This window comes from Protopterus annectens, chromosome 5.part0, assembly GCF_019279795.1.
Source record: "Protopterus annectens isolate FY-2018-M chromosome 5.part0, PAN1.0, whole genome shotgun sequence".
In the NCBI taxonomy this organism is placed as follows: domain Eukaryota; kingdom Metazoa; phylum Chordata; order Ceratodontiformes; family Protopteridae; genus Protopterus; species Protopterus annectens.
In genome coordinates this window covers 1780830602-1780848470 of record NC_056735.1, presented here as the reverse complement: position 1 = coordinate 1780848470, position 17869 = coordinate 1780830602, and the positions used below count along the sequence as shown (strand labels likewise).

The window sequence follows — 17869 nt, the reverse complement described above, 5'->3', positions numbered from 1 at the left end:
ACAGAGATTTGTTGGTTTCAGTGTTTGTGAGCAAAGGAAATACAACTTCAGTACTGGGCATAAGGGCACCTTTGCAAGTTTCAGCACCTCTATAGTAAGCTGCAAGTACAGAGTGAACACTGTCTTTGATTTTATCTATATAACGAACAGGTAATACTGAGATCAAGAGTTATACCATGGTATAACCATGCTGCCATTACGTGAAAAGGCTTCACCTTACCAATCTCCGTCTGTTTCTTCCCCCTCCTTGCTAAACCGTTATTTAATTAAGCGCTAGCAGAAACCACTTACGTAAGGGTCATTACATTTATCTGATTTTAAAATCCTTCATATATTATGCATTTTTGTAACATTTACTCAATTTTATCAATGTTAACATAGCTAATATAAATGTGATGTATCTAATGTCTAAAAACAATGCTTCCACAGTTACTTTATACCATGTATTCTTTATTGTATATTACTATTTTCACTGTTAAACTATACAATTTACAGGAATTATCATTCTAAAGTTTGTTAAACTATGTAGCTTACAGATTTTATAATTCTAAAATGTTGCTGGATAGTCAGTCATCCAGTATTGGAGATCAGTCCTTCTGGAGTCAGCACTTTACTCTGGTAAGTAAATCACAAATTAATACAAAAAATGCACTGTTCCTAGTTATCCCCCCAGCAGGTGATAGAATAACCCAATTTTTTTGGACTTGGCTTAACACGGCGGGCATTCCTAAAAATCATGAGCCTAGTTTGTTGGAGGTTTATGTTTTACTGAACCAATGGTTAAGGCAGTCCGGGTTGTTTTGTTGAAGTTCAATTATAAGAGGAACAACTAGAGCTGAAAATAGTTACATTGTCTGTGTGTGATGAAAGAGATATAAGTAGTAGACCTAAAAAAGGGGAACACGCAAGTTATAAGAACCCACATTTTCACAGGGATTGGGAACAACAACAGCAGAAAATAGGATGGAAGAAGGACAGGGGATGGAAAGGGAACAGACTACCATGGGAACAGGAACAGAAATCAGGACAGCATTGGAGAGTGGATACGAGATATTAGTACATACAGATTCTTTAGATCAATCCACTATTACAACGTCTGATGGTATAGTGTTTTGTTTAGACAACTTCAAGATATATAATTATACAAATATGGTTATAAACAAAAGCCATTTTTAACTTTTTCTAAGGGTATGCAATATATACCCAAAGGTAAATTTTGGGTAGTAGATTGTCTAACATAGATAAAAATATTCTTAAGGAAGATTAACTTAGCTTTCACTTTTCAGAATAAGATTACATCAAATATTAATGATGGTTTAAAGAAAAAAAGTACTCACATCCCACCTACCCACCCTAGCTTGGCTTTATACTAGAAATTAGTTACTAAGGAAATTTATAGGTTGCAAAATAGTATAAGATATAAAACATTTTTTAGTAATTTGACTGCGGAAGAAACTGGAACATTAGAACAGGTTAGAACTAATTTTAATATTAGAATTATGAAGCTGGACAAGGGGGGGGGGTGTTGTGCTTTTTGATAATATGGATTATACAAACAAAATGTTTGAAATTTTACTTAATTCTGGGAATTATGAGGCAGTGTTCAGCAATGAAATAAATATTAGGTACAGACGAATAGATATGTACCTTGAAGAATATCTGTTAGACAATCATATGTCTAGACATACATACAATGTTTTAAGGGTGGAACACCCTTTAATGGCTACAATAGTGGGAATTCCCAAGGTTCATAAAAGTATTATTGATCCACCATTCCGACCTATTGTCTCTGGCAGTCATTCTAAAACCTTCCCATTGGATACTGCCATTGATAAATGGTTAAAACACATATATGCTAAGATTCCACATTTAATAAAGGTTTCCTGGGTATTTTTAAGTAATCTTACTCCATTATTGTGGAAGGAAGGTCTGATTTACATTACTGATGATGTAATAGATCTCTTTTTAAGTATTCCTAAAGTACTAGGATTGGAAGCATTTTGTAATAGTATCAGGCAGTACTCGGACTTGAATTGGGACCAGGTCAGTCTGATTATGGAGCTTATGTCCATAGTATTTGAGTATAATTACATCTGTTATGAAGGAGAGTATTATAGACAAACCAGGGGGGTAGCAATGGGCGTTGCCTGTGCCCCCATTTATGCTAACCTGGTTATGTTGGATTGGGAAACTACTCATCTCTTTAGGTGTAATTACTTCAAACTCATTAGATACTATACAAGATTCTTGGACAATATTTTTATTTTATGGGACGGTCCAAGTGATATGATAAACGAATTCATAGCATATTTGAATGGGACTAGTAGTTTTTTAAAATTCACCCATTCTTGGAGTTTGGAAGGTATAGCATACTTAGATACCTTTATATCTAGTACCCCTAGTGGTTTTAATTCATGAATACACATGAAAAATACCTTCTCCAGCAGTTGTTTGGAATTTTCAAGTAATCATTCTAGAAAAATGTTGAATAATATATTAAGGGACAATGTATAAGGGCTGTAAGAATGACATCTAGTTACCATGAGATGAAAGAAGAAATATATTTTGTTATGTCCCTATTTAAGTCTGGGGGTATCCAATGCAGATGTTGGAGGAGGTTAGTAGATATGTGGTAGGTGAATGAGGTAAAAAATATCCACCTATCTTAGGGACTGAGTTTAGAAAGGACAAGGAGAGCACTCGTAATAATGAAGTTCAATACAAAAAGGGTTTGTATTTTGGAATTCAACTCTCAAGCCCATGAGATTAAACAAATTCTTAGTAGGAATTGGAATGTGTTTAAGGCTGATAAGGGAATAAGTGAAATAGTTGGAGACCGTCCAGCATTTGTTTACAAGATGGGGTACAATTTGAAGTCTCTGTTTGAGAGAGGGTGTATTAGTAATATTGTGAAGAAGCAGAACAAATGCACAAGATGATGTGGTAGCTGTGGTCAGTGTGGTTCTATATGGGAAGTTGAAGATGTTACATTAGATAATATCAACAAAACCAAAATAAAATTTCAACATGGAAATTGCAATTCTAAGAACATTATATATCTAGCTAAGTGCATGTTATGTTCTTGCTTCTACATAGGAAAAACAGAGAGATTTTAAAAATTAAGAATTTATGATCACCTTTATTGTATTAGGCGGAAAGACAAAAGTAATGCCTTATACAGACATACAGATAGGTATGGTGATTCACATATGTTCAAATTTGCCATCGTGGAACAAGTTACCACCAGGTCAAGGGGAGGTAACTATAAGGCTATTTTAGGACAGAGGGAAGTGAAATGGCAGCTATTAACTGATGCATCAAATGAGCCAGGTTTGAATGATTATATAACTATCAAACCTATATTACAACTTAAGATTTAGTTTTTTATAAAAAAAAAAATTTGTTTGCAAAAAATTTTTTTAACAGTAATTGATTCATATAATGTATGGTATATGTTTTTATTGATGGAACTGAGTCGAGTATTGGATGTCTTGCACTTTATTAAGATGGATTAGTTAAACCAGTGATTTTTAAATTATTATAATATTATTTCATACAGTGTTATGGATTGGGGAAGTTGATTAAAATTTGTATAATAGTATTTAATAATTGTCAACTTAAAGTTTTTAGGTAGATACATCTTTAAATGAACATGTTTAATTTTATTGGTAAATGTTGGTGCCAAAAATGCAGGTATTTAAGGAATCAAGTGTATTAAATATTTGTTCTGATGAAGTCCACCAGTGTGTGGATGAAAGCTCTTAACCGAATGGTACTGTAAAGTTGGAATAAATTGTGTTTTAACACGAGCGACTCCTGAGGAATTTGTGCTTTACAGCGTATTTGGTTATTCAGTAGTTTCTGTTGGTCATTGGTATACGCTGTTTTTGCAGTATTCATTGTCTGTGTCAGCAGACAATGGATAGTGATAAATAGTGGCCAAATGGTATTAATAAAGATTGTGGATAGTGGTTGACTGAGAATTGAGTCTCATGGGATACCTATGCAGAAGGTGAATACCAGAGAAAAGTTTATCCTGAACTAGTACTCATCTATTTTTGTTCACCGGGTCATCAAAAATTCAAAGTATTTATTTATAGAAAGTGGTGACTGAGTGAAATACTTTACCTGGATCTATGAAAAGTACCGCAGTCAGATAATCTGATTCCATACTGATATAATTTGTGTTTTGTTAAAGTTCCCAGTAATAAGTAGCGATGCATAAATATTATCCGGATTCTGTTTAGTCATGTTGGAAGCTGTAGAACAATAACAATGCCTAAAAAGGCCCTATGGTGGTGTACAAGAATTTAGCAAATATACAAAACCATTGGAGGAGAAGTGTAGGCCATCTTTGACAAAACAGTTGTGACTGTCTCCTCCCAGGCTGATGTATATTATACAGCCTTTCAGTGACAGCAGAAGTGAAGCCAGTTGTTGATATCAGTAACATTTTTGTTTGTTTTGCAGCATTATTCTTCATGAAGGCTTGGTTCATACCACCCTGAGACACATATTCTGAAATCTCCACGTCTCTTTTCATATAATTCAGGGAGGTACATTTCAAGTCATTTACACCCACGAATATCATGTGTGTACTTGATTGCTTGCATGATGTGGTGAATCCTGGTGCTTGATAGGCAACTGACTGTGATTCTCTGTTTGTACAGCTTGGGAAGTGGTTCATCAGTGTGTCTCACTATGGAGTTACCTGTGACTAAGTTATTGGATTGTGTGAAGGTTTGTCTTATTGGCTTTTAAACTAAGTATGACTCAGATTTATCTTTCATGGTCGGTGCTGTCTGTAATGCGTATTTGTGAAGTTTCTTAGGTTGCATTTAAGAGACCTTTGTGGTTAAGGTAGGTTACTTTAAGAGCCTTAGCATATGTACGTCAGTCTGTTTGGTTTGAGCTGTGTGTGCGTTGTTTAGTGTTGTGTTGTGTGGTACTGGTAACCTGGTTATTTGTTATATAAATCGTTTCTTTGATCAGTATGTTGTCAGGCTACTAAGGAAGACTTTCTGCATAGCTCATATAATTTTCAGGGGCATGTTCAGTTGGTCTAGAAATATTATTGTTTCCCTCCTAACCTCACTAGTTCATGCATTTCTCAAGTACAGTACCTCTACCTGTACTCTGTTAATAAAGCTTCCAGGGCTTACACTGAAATCGGTCCTTTGTGATCAATGCTCTGCCTTGGTTAACAAATTCAATGAATAAATAAAAAAATAAATGAAACGCTTTGCTCATTTTGAAGGGGTAGAAGTTCATGACTAAAGAAATTATGATGAGCTTACACCTGGGTTTCCTGCTTGGCTTAAGGGACTGTCTTTGCTTTTGGTCTTGTGCCACCTCATTTCTGAGGAGACAGCAGTGCCTTACCTTTGAACTCATGAATTACCTCATCCACTCTAAGATACTGAGATATTATGTCTAGCGCATATTGAGGAGAATGCCATTACATGCTGAAATGCAATCAGTCTTAAAATCTATATTGACAGCAGTAGCAACTGGGACCTCATTATTATAGCATTGTCCATCTCCTTTTTTTAAACATTTTTATTAAATTATCACTTAAGACAAAAGCAAACATAAATTAACAGAAAAGAAAACAAACCATTTTAATATTTTTCCATTTATATACAATATACATCGCATGTATTTTCTTTGCTACTGTCTTCAGTCCAACATTACAAAAAATTGCCGAATTCTTGCCTTCCCTTAAACCTCATTACTCCTCCTCCTGAACATTATTCTGCATGTATTGTTCTCACAATTTCCATTTACTTCTATGTAATTTTCTCCCTTCTCTTTTCTAAAGATCCCTCTTTCAGTTCTTTTAGCTATTTTATAATATTCAGTATCTGAAGTACATTGGTGTAGACTTTGACTTCCATTTTCTAGTAATCGCTATGTTGGCAGTCAATAAAATTAAACTTAACAAGGCCTTACTATGTCTAGGCAATTCAGATCCTGTATCTTAAGTTCAAAAGAATCATTATCTTTCCTACAGCCATTCGCTCACCCAATATTTCTGATAAGAGTACTCTATAAGGAAGTTTTAAAATCAGTATAACCCCAAAACGTTTCCAGTTACTTCTTTCTTCTCCATCAGACCTCCAACATTTGCTATCAACCAGCAGAAAAATTCTTAGAAGTCTGTTTGGGGTATAGAAATACCTGTGCAAACACTTTCAAGCAAATATCCTAAACATTCTCGAATTGGTTGCATACTTGGGAGCCATTCATATGTTTTCCCATTGTTTTCTTGTAAACTGCTTTTCTAGTCTCTCTTCCCAATCTTTTTTAACCTCCTCTGATTGATTCTTATAGTTATCATGCAATATTTGATATGCCCTAATAATTATCCCTTGTTAATAGCTGCTTCTGTTCTAGATTCAACTAAAAACTCTACCAGAGCAGGTCCTTGCTGTATTAATGTTGTCAAATATTTGCCTTCCCTCCACAAAACCACACTGATCCATACCTATCAATTTTGGCAGCACCTTTACCATTCATTTAGCTAGTATAGACATAAACACTTGATAATTGTGGTTTAAAGTCCATAAGAAGATGGGTATGAAGGGTCTTTGCCATCTTTAGATAACACAGCTACCACACCTTTCTTCCAAGATGTTAATGCTTCCCCTCCTTTTAAAATACTATTAAACAAAATCTTCCAGATCCTTATCACTTTCTTCCTTCTTAATTTATAAACTTCCACAGGAATATCCTGAAGATTGATTATACATCACTGTTTCTATCTCATCACCTCCTATCTTAACTGTTAGTTGCTGATCTCCCTATAACATTGGCATAATAAAGTCTTGTATAAATATTTCCATTTGTGCTCTTTCTTGATGTCTCTGTTTTATACAATCTTGTTTATAAAATGACCATAATGTCTCTAAAATCTCTACTGTATTTCTAGTTATTTTTCATGTTATAGGCTCCCTAAGTTTTGAGACAACCCTTTCAATGTTCTGTTGCCTAAGTCGTTGTGCTAAAACACTTGGTTGCTTAACTGCAATTTTTCAAATGCATGTCTATTGTCCAAATACTCACTTATTTTCTCTTTAGCACTCTATATTTATTCCCCCTCTTGTTCTGTGAGATTCCCCTAATTCAACACCTCTAAGTAATTTCAACTACTTCTTAACCATATCTCTCTCTTTTAATTTGACCCTATTTTAAACTCCATTCTCATTGTATCCCAGTCACTAGCTATAACTCCTGAAGATGTTCATATCTTTCCTAATAACTCTTGAATAATTTCCACTGCCCATTCCTTAAATTCCTCTCGCTGTTTAACAGGTATGAGGGAAAGTGCCAGTATCTTATTTTTTACATCATTACCCTGCATTTTTATCTTACTTTTTATTGGTGCATGATCAGAAATAGTTATTGGATACATGTCAAAGCTTTCAACTAAATGTACATGTTCCTGTAAAATGTAATTTCTGTCTAGTCTAGTCAAATTATTGAACCTCAGAGAATTGTATGTAAATTCTGTCTGAGATCCTTCTACTGAATTCATATCTTCCATTCCAAATATTTTCATAAATTTCTTTAGAAATCTACCCTATTTTGTTATATTGTCCCTTCTAGGTCCAACTGATACACCCCCACAATTGGAAATCAAATTTTACTCCCCACCCATCAGTAATAGATTCATAGGTTCATAGGATGATACTAGGCTATTGGCCCAGAGGTCCTTATAAGCCTAGCCAAGAATTTCACCTATGTTCTCACAAAGTTAGACGTGTTTTCCTTGTCCAGCAATGACATAGGTGGGATCCCAGGGGTATAGTTCTGTTTCCCATCCAGGTTCCTCTTAAAGAGGGCTAGTGAGGTACTCGGCTTGACATGGAGAGGAAGTCTATTCCACAGATTGGAGAGTCACTGGGATACAAATCTGTCCTGCCAACAAGTTCTATTAATGTCACAGACCAGGTTGAGGCCTTGCGTGTGGGTTGCATGAGTGAAGTTTGACTTACGGATATGCAGCAACTCCATCAAGGCTGAGTCTGAGATGGCCTTGTATGCCAGACACGGGTCACCTCTGTGCAGTCTGTACATGACTGAGTAGAGGGACAGGGCTTTTAGCCTATCTGTATAGGATAGGTGTTTGAGACCCTGAATTTCCTGGTCAGGAACCTCTGTGGTCTCTCCAACTGCTGCATGTGCTTGGCAAGGTACATGCTGAAGGGGGTATTGTACTTGATAATGGGTCTGATAAGGGTGGAGTGCAGGGATATTATGACCTCCTTGTTCCTGTTTGAAATGCCCTTACTTATGATGTGGGCCATGTAGAAAGCCTTCTGTACAACAGAGGCAGCATGGTAGTCAAAACTCAGGTTGCTATCAGCCTGGGTCCCCAAGTACATCATGACTGATTGTTTGCTTAGTACATTGTTATTAATGTGATAATTAGTGGGGACACCATTTTCCTCAAAGGGGATAATGATGCATTTCTTGGAATTCAGTTTGAGGCCATGCTTCTGGCACCAGTCATTAGTTTGGTTTGCATCACTAGGGGAATTTATGACAGTGCCCAGCTTGCAGTCATCTGCAAACTTAGCCACAGACTACTGGTTTTGGCGTGCACCTCAGAAAAGTATATCCCAAACAGTAGAGGCCCCAAGACTGATCCTTGGGGTATGCCGCTTATTTTGACTGAGTGGGTTCTATCAATGAGCCAGTTAGCTACCCATCTGGTAACATATGGGTTGATGCCTAGCTGAGAGAGTTTATCTGTTATGCCCAAGTGGGGAATAGTATCAAAGGCTTTGGCTAGGTCAAGGTAGGTGGTGTGCACTGTCTTGCCCTCATCCATGGATTTGGTGACTGTTTCAAAGAAGGCGACCAACTTTATCAGGCATGATCTTCATTTGACAAAACCAAACTGTGTGGGATCAAGTGTTTGGAGGTTGCAAATGTCCTTGTTTATAAGGTCCATGATAATGTGCTCCATGGCCTTGCTTATCAGGCTAGTTAGGCTGATTGGTGTATAATTGCCTGGGTCAGTGGATGCTCCACCTTTGTGCAGAGGGATGACAGTGGCTGTCCTCCATTCTGTTGGAATGAAGCCAGTGCACAGGCTTTGGTTGAAAAGGATGCCTAATGGAGCTGATAGCTCATGCCTGAGTTCATGTAGGACACAGCCAGGGATGTTGTTGGGTCCCATGGAGGCTGTATTTTTTGCCTTTGAGAGGGCATTAATAACCTTCTCCCTGGTGATGAGGGGAGGGGGACAGTTGCTGGGTGATGTCCTGCTTTACTGATGGGGGACAGGGGGGGTGAAGTTTTCACTAAACTTGTCTACCAGCAGGTTGGCTATATCTATGGTGTTTGTGTGTGTGGTATTCTTGACCATCAATTCAGAGCAGATTTGGGAGTTACCTTTGAGCTTGTGGACATATGCAAAGAAGGCCTTGTGATTGTCCTTAGTGGATGTGGCTAATTTGGATTTGATGTTAGCCTTATAGAATTTCACCAGTGACCTTATTTACTTGTTTAGACAAAGGAGAGATTGCTTCCAACTTGGCACCTGCTCCTTCTTGGTCCTGGAAAGCAATTTTTTTCCTTTTATTATAGAGTCTGTTTTTTTCTGCTGTCCACCAAACAGGTTTACTCTTCCTTGAGGAAGATGATTTGGTCCTGTCAGGTATTGCTGAGTCCATGCAGCTATATAGGTCCTCATATAGTTTTTTGGTATAGGCTTGGACATTAGTGCTTGATTCAACTAAAGGGATGGTGGCTGTGAATCTGCTTATACCTGCTGTCAGGAAGTTGTAGTCTGCTTTGGAAAAGATTTTTTGTTTGACCCTGGTGGAGGGGGCTAGTGCAGGAGAGATGGTGACTTTGAAAGTGATTGCTTTATGGTCGGATCTTACCAAGGAGGATGACACTGTAGGGGTGCTACAGTGACTACTCATGTTGGTTAGTACGAGGTCCAGGATATTTTCACCTGTGGCAGTGTCGACCAGCTTATCCAACGCATTGGCACTGACGAAGTCGAGGAATCTCTGTGTGTTCATGTTTGAGCTAGAGTAGGTCTTTCACTCTATGGTTGTTAGTTAAAGTCGCCCAGGATCAGGGTAAATGGTTGAATCTTAATGGATTCAAGTAAGTCTAGATAGGTGGAGTGGGCCTCTTGAGTCATTGTTGGTGGTCTGTAGCTAACTATGATTTGAATAGGTGTTTTGTCAATAGTTAACTGCACCTGGAGTGTCTCCTGTGCATTATACTGTTTGACTAGCCTGGAGGTGTGTATGTCTTTGATAAATGTAGAAACTCCACCTTGCTTGGCTTTGTAGCCCTCTGTTTGGGGTCTGAATGTATGGTAGGACAAGTAACTTGGTAATGCTGGGGGGCTGTCCACAGCTTTAAACCAGGTTTCATTGACTGCACAAATGTCAGCATCTTCCAGGGTGAGGACTGCTTGCAATGAGTGCATTTTCATGTTAAGACTCCTAGCGTTTAGCAGTATGAGCTCTATATTTCATTTAGAAGAATTTTTCACATTAGTAATTTTGTCCTCTTCACTTTGCCTAAAAAAGACACTATGGGGGAGACAAGAGCCTTTGCCAGAAGCCCGAAGCCCGGGGAGACAGATGAAGGCCATCATTGGCAAAGCATCATGGTCTGTCAATCATGTCTTCCCAGGCTGTCAGGTACTGGATCCCCTTGGAATGACACCAGAAACTAAGCCAGTTGTTAAAGTCAATCATTTTCTGTTTGTACTGAGGCATCATTCTGGGTGATGGTAGGATGTGGCTTAAGGCTAGGGATATAGTTGCCTGCGACACATGTACAGCAAGCTCATATTTCTCTTCATATAGTCCAGAGAGCGATTCACACCACTATGGACTATGACAGAGTCATAACAGTACCTGTTGTTGAGAGACTTGAGTGCGTGAGTGATATGGTAGATTCTAGCACCTGACAAGCAACTTACCGTGACTTTCCCCTTGTCTAGCCTGTTGTGGAGCACATCTGTGTCTCTCATGATAGAGTTTCCTATGATTAGTGTGTTGGGTTTGTGACTGGGCATTAGAGGCTATGTGACATAGGCATGTGTACTATGTGTGGTGCTTGGTGCGGTAGATTGTGATGTACATGTGTGCATTTGCCTCAGAGGTCTCTTTTGTTTAGGTAGGTTTTTGTTGAGAATCTCCACATATGTAAGAATGGACTGTACAGGTGTGGGTGGTGTTAGAGGTGTGGCGCTTGTGGTGTTTGTGCAGACAACCTTCTCACTATCAGAAGTACTGGCTTGTGATTGAGACAGCAAGGATTCTAAGTTCTTAATGTAATTGCATTTTTCACATATTGTGTTCCTAGGTGGTAGAAGAACAGGGCTGTCCGTGTACATGAGGCAGTTGCTACACTGTCTCAGGACTCCCATAGCAACAAAACTAGCATTAGAAACTACAGGAAACTGTCTGTCCATTGTTGTCAGAATCTGTGGAAGAGAGGTAAATGATGGTAGAGTGGGTACTATCAGAATAGAGTACCTATAGGTGTGAGTAGGACTGGATAAAGTCACAGTAGTTGCAAGGAAGGATGTCAGTTACACAGGAGTACTGGTAGGGGAAAAATGCAACTGAGATACCTTGAAATGGGTCAAAACAGCACAGAGGCAGTGCGCAACAAGCAAACAAATGTAACACCCTGCAAACACAGGGTTTAAATACCAGAAAAGATGGAAGAGTCTAGAAGCTCGAATTACTACCTAATCCTGCTAGCCCCTGCTCTTTCAACCAATCACTCGTACTAGAGAAGGTCAGGCAACCCTGTTACTCTCACTAACAGTGAAGACAAGGCACTACCAGCAGAAGATGGCTGCCAGAAACACAGGAAACTCAACAAGCAAAACAACCAGGCCTGGATAACAGCAGGCCTCTATCCAGACTATACTACATGACAAGAACACAGAAACCTCACAAAAAATGTACAGAAAAGCACAGATAGAGCATTCACAAACAGAAAATACAACTCTCAGTAAGAAAAAGCAGTTTACAGTTAAGTAATTCAATAAAAATGCAATTACAGTAATGGAACACTACTTAGCAGTAAAATACAGTTAAAACAGTATAAAACAGTACAAAATGCAGTGAAGCAGTAAAAAAGCGTTATAACAGTGCAACATGTAGTAGATTAGCTGTATAGCACAACTGTAAGCGTTAAGAAGTGCAATTCAGTGAAATAAATATAAGAAAAAAACTTATTTTACTATTGGAGTCTCAGGGATTTTCTCTTTTGTCACAGATGAGTCACCACACCTTAGCCTGGTGAAAAGCTAATAATTTTTCCAAAACTCTTCTGAAGCTCCAAAACATAAATTTTCAATGGAATATAAATACAAACCATTTTAATCCTCCAGCATTGTCCTCTTCTTGAGAATATATTCCATGTTCTTGTAAACCAGCATCAGTCGCATTCCAAATGTGAATCATTCACACAATGGCTATAGCATTTCACACCTACTGCTTCTGACACCCAAGGAATTCCTGGTTGGACAGATTTCAGCTTAGCTATTTTACTGAAAATGCACTTTTTATGCAGGAACCAGATTAATATGTAGATAGGCATAAGTTCCTAAATTCCTTAATGGAACAACTGCATTGAAGCTTCTTGAAGACCACCAGTGCCTGTAAGCTGGGTATGAACTTATGGCTCCTCCAGTTTCTGGGATCAAGGAAAGACTTTGTAAGCTCTTGTCCCTATCCTCTTTTACCTAACACATTGTGTTCTCTGTTCTACCATCCCTTTGGCTGTACAGATGCTGTGGGTAGGTCCATAGTCTGAGTGGTGGGGGTGGGGGCTGGGATGCTCATGCAAGATGGCATGTCAAAGACTGTCCTCACTTAACTCTTTGACATTGTGAGATTATAATTTTAAAATCATGAAAAAAAAAAACAATTTCCCAACCTCAGAATACTTTAGAGATACTTATTTCATTAGTGAACCGAATAACACTAATAAGGTAGTTACCCTAAAGTTAGAAAAAGAAAATTAAAAGCACAACCTAAAAATTAGATGTTACACTTTTTAATATCATGCAATCTCATTTTCCACCCCACATAGTAATAGACCATGGATAATCAATCCATGTTCACTTAACTTTGTGAGATAAACACTGATGGTGATTGCGTACAACACATGATATAAATGCTTACTTCACAATCTCCAGCCTTTTCACTTGAAATTATTTTAGGGCCAAATATCTGATCTTCAGGAAATAGTCACAAGACATTGATTAAATATGTAGCCTGTATTAATAGAGCACTCTGCCCTCAGCATTGACCTATGTTTGACTTATTAATTTATTCATTTAATTTCATTTACTTATTTATTTGTGATGACAGTGTTCTTAGTGTCAAGCAGCAAATGTTTATCCTGGTCAGATACCAGATATTAATCCTTTTCTAATATCTGAAGTATACACGGTTAAAAACTGTTTTTTTTTGGGGGGGGTGGAGAGTAGGGTGTATGACTGTATGTGGAGGAAAAGAAAAAGATACTTGCTCACAGTTAAAAAAAAAAACATCCATATTCTTTGTCATGGAAGTGCCATGCCTCTTTGAGAGAGAGAGAGAGAGAGAGAAAACTGAAACATATTACTCTAGCTGTTACCTCTCAGTTGAGCATATAAGCATGTAAGGCATACATAAACAGACACTGCATTTTTAAGGTAAGATGTGGTGACAGTCTGTGTGAGAGCAAATGACATATACTTGATTAAAGTTAAGCAACTCTCAGAATGCTTCTTGAGGGGAGGGCAGTCCCAGCATGAGAGAAACAAGTTGAAATACATTGGTGTAGCCAGGCATACCCAGCTGTGATTGCACTTAGTTCAGCAGAAACTGAAATGCTCATTTAGTTTTAATCAATTCCCATTTTAATCAAAGATTAGAAATTTAAATCACTAAGAGTCCAGAACTATAGATTTAATGAAGCTTCTCCTTACCCTGTGGTCTCAGTTTCAGAGTTAGTTGTTTGTTTTTATTTTGGGTTTTCCTGATTAGGGGTTGCCACAGCGGAACTCCGGTCCGCTAATGATTGGCAGTCGATTTTTGTGGTGCCGAGGTTCCAGCCAAACGCCCAACCTTCAATGAAGGCACGCCCATTCACACATGTCTTTCGAATGCCATTCGACCACAGGGAAGACATGCAGACTCCACACATTTTAGAAATCCAGGACTGTGTAGGTGGGGGGGTTGCCTCTCAAAAAATGCTTTTTGTGTGTATTTCTGTTAAAGATGACACTTTGTGCTGTTGACTTAAAAAAGACACTTTGTTTCCTGGTTTGATATCTCCTAGTGTATTTATTTACTATAAATTCCTGTAATTGTTTCGTATTTTAGTTGTTCACATTCAAACAGCCAAGTTGAGTACTGCCAGAACGAGTTTATTTCATGCCTAGGGATGTCCAGGCAAACTGTATATGAAAACAAAAGTCAGTTGTTAGTGTTAAGCAATTGTGAATATGGCTTGAAGGGGAGGGACAGTACTGTTCGAGAAGTACAAGTTGAAGTACATTACTGTGGACGTTATGTATTTTATTTATTTTTTATTTTTATTTTACATTTGTTGACTGGGATAGTCTGACTTGATGCATGTCCATTTTCAGTGGAGGCCCGGGGAGAAAAGCTCCAAGGGTAAGCAGATACAGCATTACATAATACCAGCATTACATATTACAAACAGACTATTTACAGAGATTACATAAGTAAGCAAATTAAGTTCCACAGGTTAGAGTTAATCCCAAGCGTAAGTCAGGATTAAATTTAATTACACAGTAAGATGGTTAACAGATTATTACACATTCTTGAGAGAGTTAGCCAGGCTTGATACAGTGACATAGCCAGTTAAGTGACAAATGTTGTTTGAGTCTAGTTTTAAATTGACCTAAGGTGGAAAGTAAGGTAATATCAGCTGGAAGAGAGTTCCAGGATCTACTTACAGAGTTTGCAAAGAGAGAGTCACCGGCTGTGTTATTAATTTTGCTAGTCTGAATTAGTAGTTTGTTAGAGGATTGAAGTGGTCTAGGATTGTTTTAGGGGGTGATAATATTTTTAAGTGCAGGAGTATTGTTCGGATTATAGAGGATTTTATAGGCCATAATCAGTTGGTTATACTGGATTAGGCTGGGTAGTTCAAGCCACCCAAGCTGATTTAGATTGATGCAATGATGTGTCCTAAATGGCAGCCCAGTGGCAAACCTGGCAGTGTGGTTGTAGCAAATTGAGAGTTTGTTAAGGACAGTCTTGTTTAAATTCGAGAGTAGAGGGGATGCATACAGAAGGGTTGAAAGAAAATGAGAGCGAGTTATGGCAATTTTAGCTGGAGGGATTAGGAAGGCTTTTATTCTGTAAAGTGACCCTAGTTTTTTGTTGATGGTTTTGATAGTTTGGTTAACATGTAGGTCAAATTTTAGATTATTATCTATGATGACACCTAATAGTTTTGTAGAGGGGTCAGGGGAGATTATTGTGCCATCATTTGAATTTATGGTAAAGATGAAAGTGGTAGACCTACGTGTTGGTGAAAATAACAGCATTTTAGTTTTTTGGGGATTTAGGATCAGACGGCATTCAGAAAGCCAGTTTTCTATTGTATTAAAGGTGGTCTGGGTAGCTGACCATAACTCTATTGGAGATGTGGCCAAGCAAATCAGAGTAGAGTCATCAGCATATTGGATACAGCTGACTTTTAGGATGACAGTATAAAGGTCGTTAATGAAGATGGAGAACAGTAAGGGCCCTAGTATAGAGCCTTCTGGTACTCCAAGGGTGTTAGGTAGAAGGTTAGAGAGTTTGTTCTGCCAGAGGACAGCCTGCTGTCGACCATTCAGGTAGGACTGAAACCATTGAAGGGCTTTAGTATTTAGACAGAATGTTTGCAGGGTGTGGATTAAAAGTTAGTGATCAACCATATCGAATGCCTTGGAAAGATCCAAGAAGAGGGCTGAGGATATATAATTATTGTTGTGATTATGGTTTATGGTGTTGGTAAAGGCTAGGAGGGCTGAAGTAGTACTGTGATGAGGATGGAAGCCATGCTGAGTGTCTGCCATAAGGTGATTCTGGATTAGGTGGTTCATGAGTTGTCTATGAATACATTTTTCCATAATCTTTGCAATCTTAGCTATTGGCCTATAATTGGAGAATTCAGTAGAGCTGCCTCCTTTGTGAAGTGGGATTACATAGGATATTTTCCAGATGGTGGGAATTTTAACTTCTACTATGGTTCGATTGATTGGTATTGAGAAGGGGTAAGCAATAGCATCAGCTGATTTTTGTAGGTACTCGGCAGGGAGATGATCAGCAGAAAGTATAGTGGGTTTTAATTTTTTGATCAAGGTATGGAGAAGTGAAGTGGCAACTGCTTGGAAGCTGAATGCGAGTAGGTTTCTAGGGGTGCTACTTTCAGGACCAGGGCAGCTAGGAGGTAGTTGGCTAGCTAGGGCTTGAATTGTTTCAGTAAAGAATTGGTTAAAACTGTTAGAAACATCTTCAGGGGTTTTATCAATAGTAGCAGCATGGATTGGGGTTGAAGTTTGTCCAGGATGTAGTAGATTATTTAAACCTGCCCAAAACTTCTGAGGGTTATTTTGATTTACTGTCTGTAAATTACAGTAGTATTGTTTTTTGTCTTGTAAAATGGATTTTTTAGTTTCGTTCCTGGATTGCCTGGATTTAATGTGATCTTGGGAGTCTTTAGAAGAATGTCATAAAGCCCATGCTTTGTTTCTAAGGGTAATTTTGAGTTTAGACTGTTTAGAAAGCCATGGTGCAGTTTTTGCCTTTGTTCTCTTTGAACGAACAGGTGCATGCAAATCAAGGATCTCAAGGAATTTGTTGTTAAAGTATGTTACTGCTTCCTCTAAGGGGAGGTGTTTTAGATTAGACCAATTACATGAGTTTGGTTCTTGTTGGAATTTGGCAGGGTCAAAGTTTATATTGTTTCTAACCTTTCTGAGTAAGGGTTGCTGGGAATTAATGGCTTTGTGCTTAATTACATATGTGAGAAGGTGATCGCTTAGGCCATCAGGGAGGGTACCAGACGTGTGCAGTTGGGGGTGACTATTTATGAGTACCCAGTTAAGTATGCTTTCTTTTTGGTTGGGTTTACCTATCCTGGTAGGGGTGGATATGATTTGTGTAAATGCATGCAGGTTAATATGGGTGGTTGGGGATTCTGAGGAACAGATGCCCCAATCTATGTTAAAGTCTCCAAGTAGTAGGGTTTCTTGGTGGTAGTGACATGATAGCCAGTGCAGAATATCTTCATGTGTAGATATATTGTTACCTGGAGGTATGTACATATAGATGATATTAATGCATTTATTGCATTAGTATGCATTTTTACTTGATCTCATTCAATAATTTGAGTTATACACAATCTGCAACTGGATAATTTTGGGACAGTGATTGAGAAGAAAGCTGTGAAATAAAAATGTAGTTACTTGATTACAGTTAATCATTGATCAGGCTTATGGTGTAAGAACAGTACATATGACCAAAAGGAACAAGCTGAAATGTATTTCTGTGGCCATAATTTATTTCATTTAATAATTTGGAAGTTAGTGTGCTGATTTTTTTCTTTAGGATTGTTGTTATGGAATGCATTGTGGATGGCATAAGTGTGCACTTCTCATTCTATTTGAGTTGACATTCCTGCCCAAAATATTATATCTCTTGCTCTTTCTTTGCACTTTGCATTCAGGTGTGATTTGTTTATTTATTGATCATTATATATAGGTTTGATTCATGTAATCTCTCAGACATGTGTCTTCCTAGAATGGGAACTAATATTTTGTTAGCCTTCAACTTCAGACTTTAAGCACGCATTAGTTCTT

At 38.0% G+C, this 17869-nt stretch overlaps 1 protein-coding gene across 2 annotated transcripts in view; it reads left to right on the top strand.

Moving 5' to 3' along the window:
* The window catches only part of RUBCNL (rubicon like autophagy enhancer), a 1197353-nt gene that overhangs the window by 733511 nt on the left and 445973 nt on the right, over positions 1-17869 (top strand). The window lies entirely within an intron of this gene.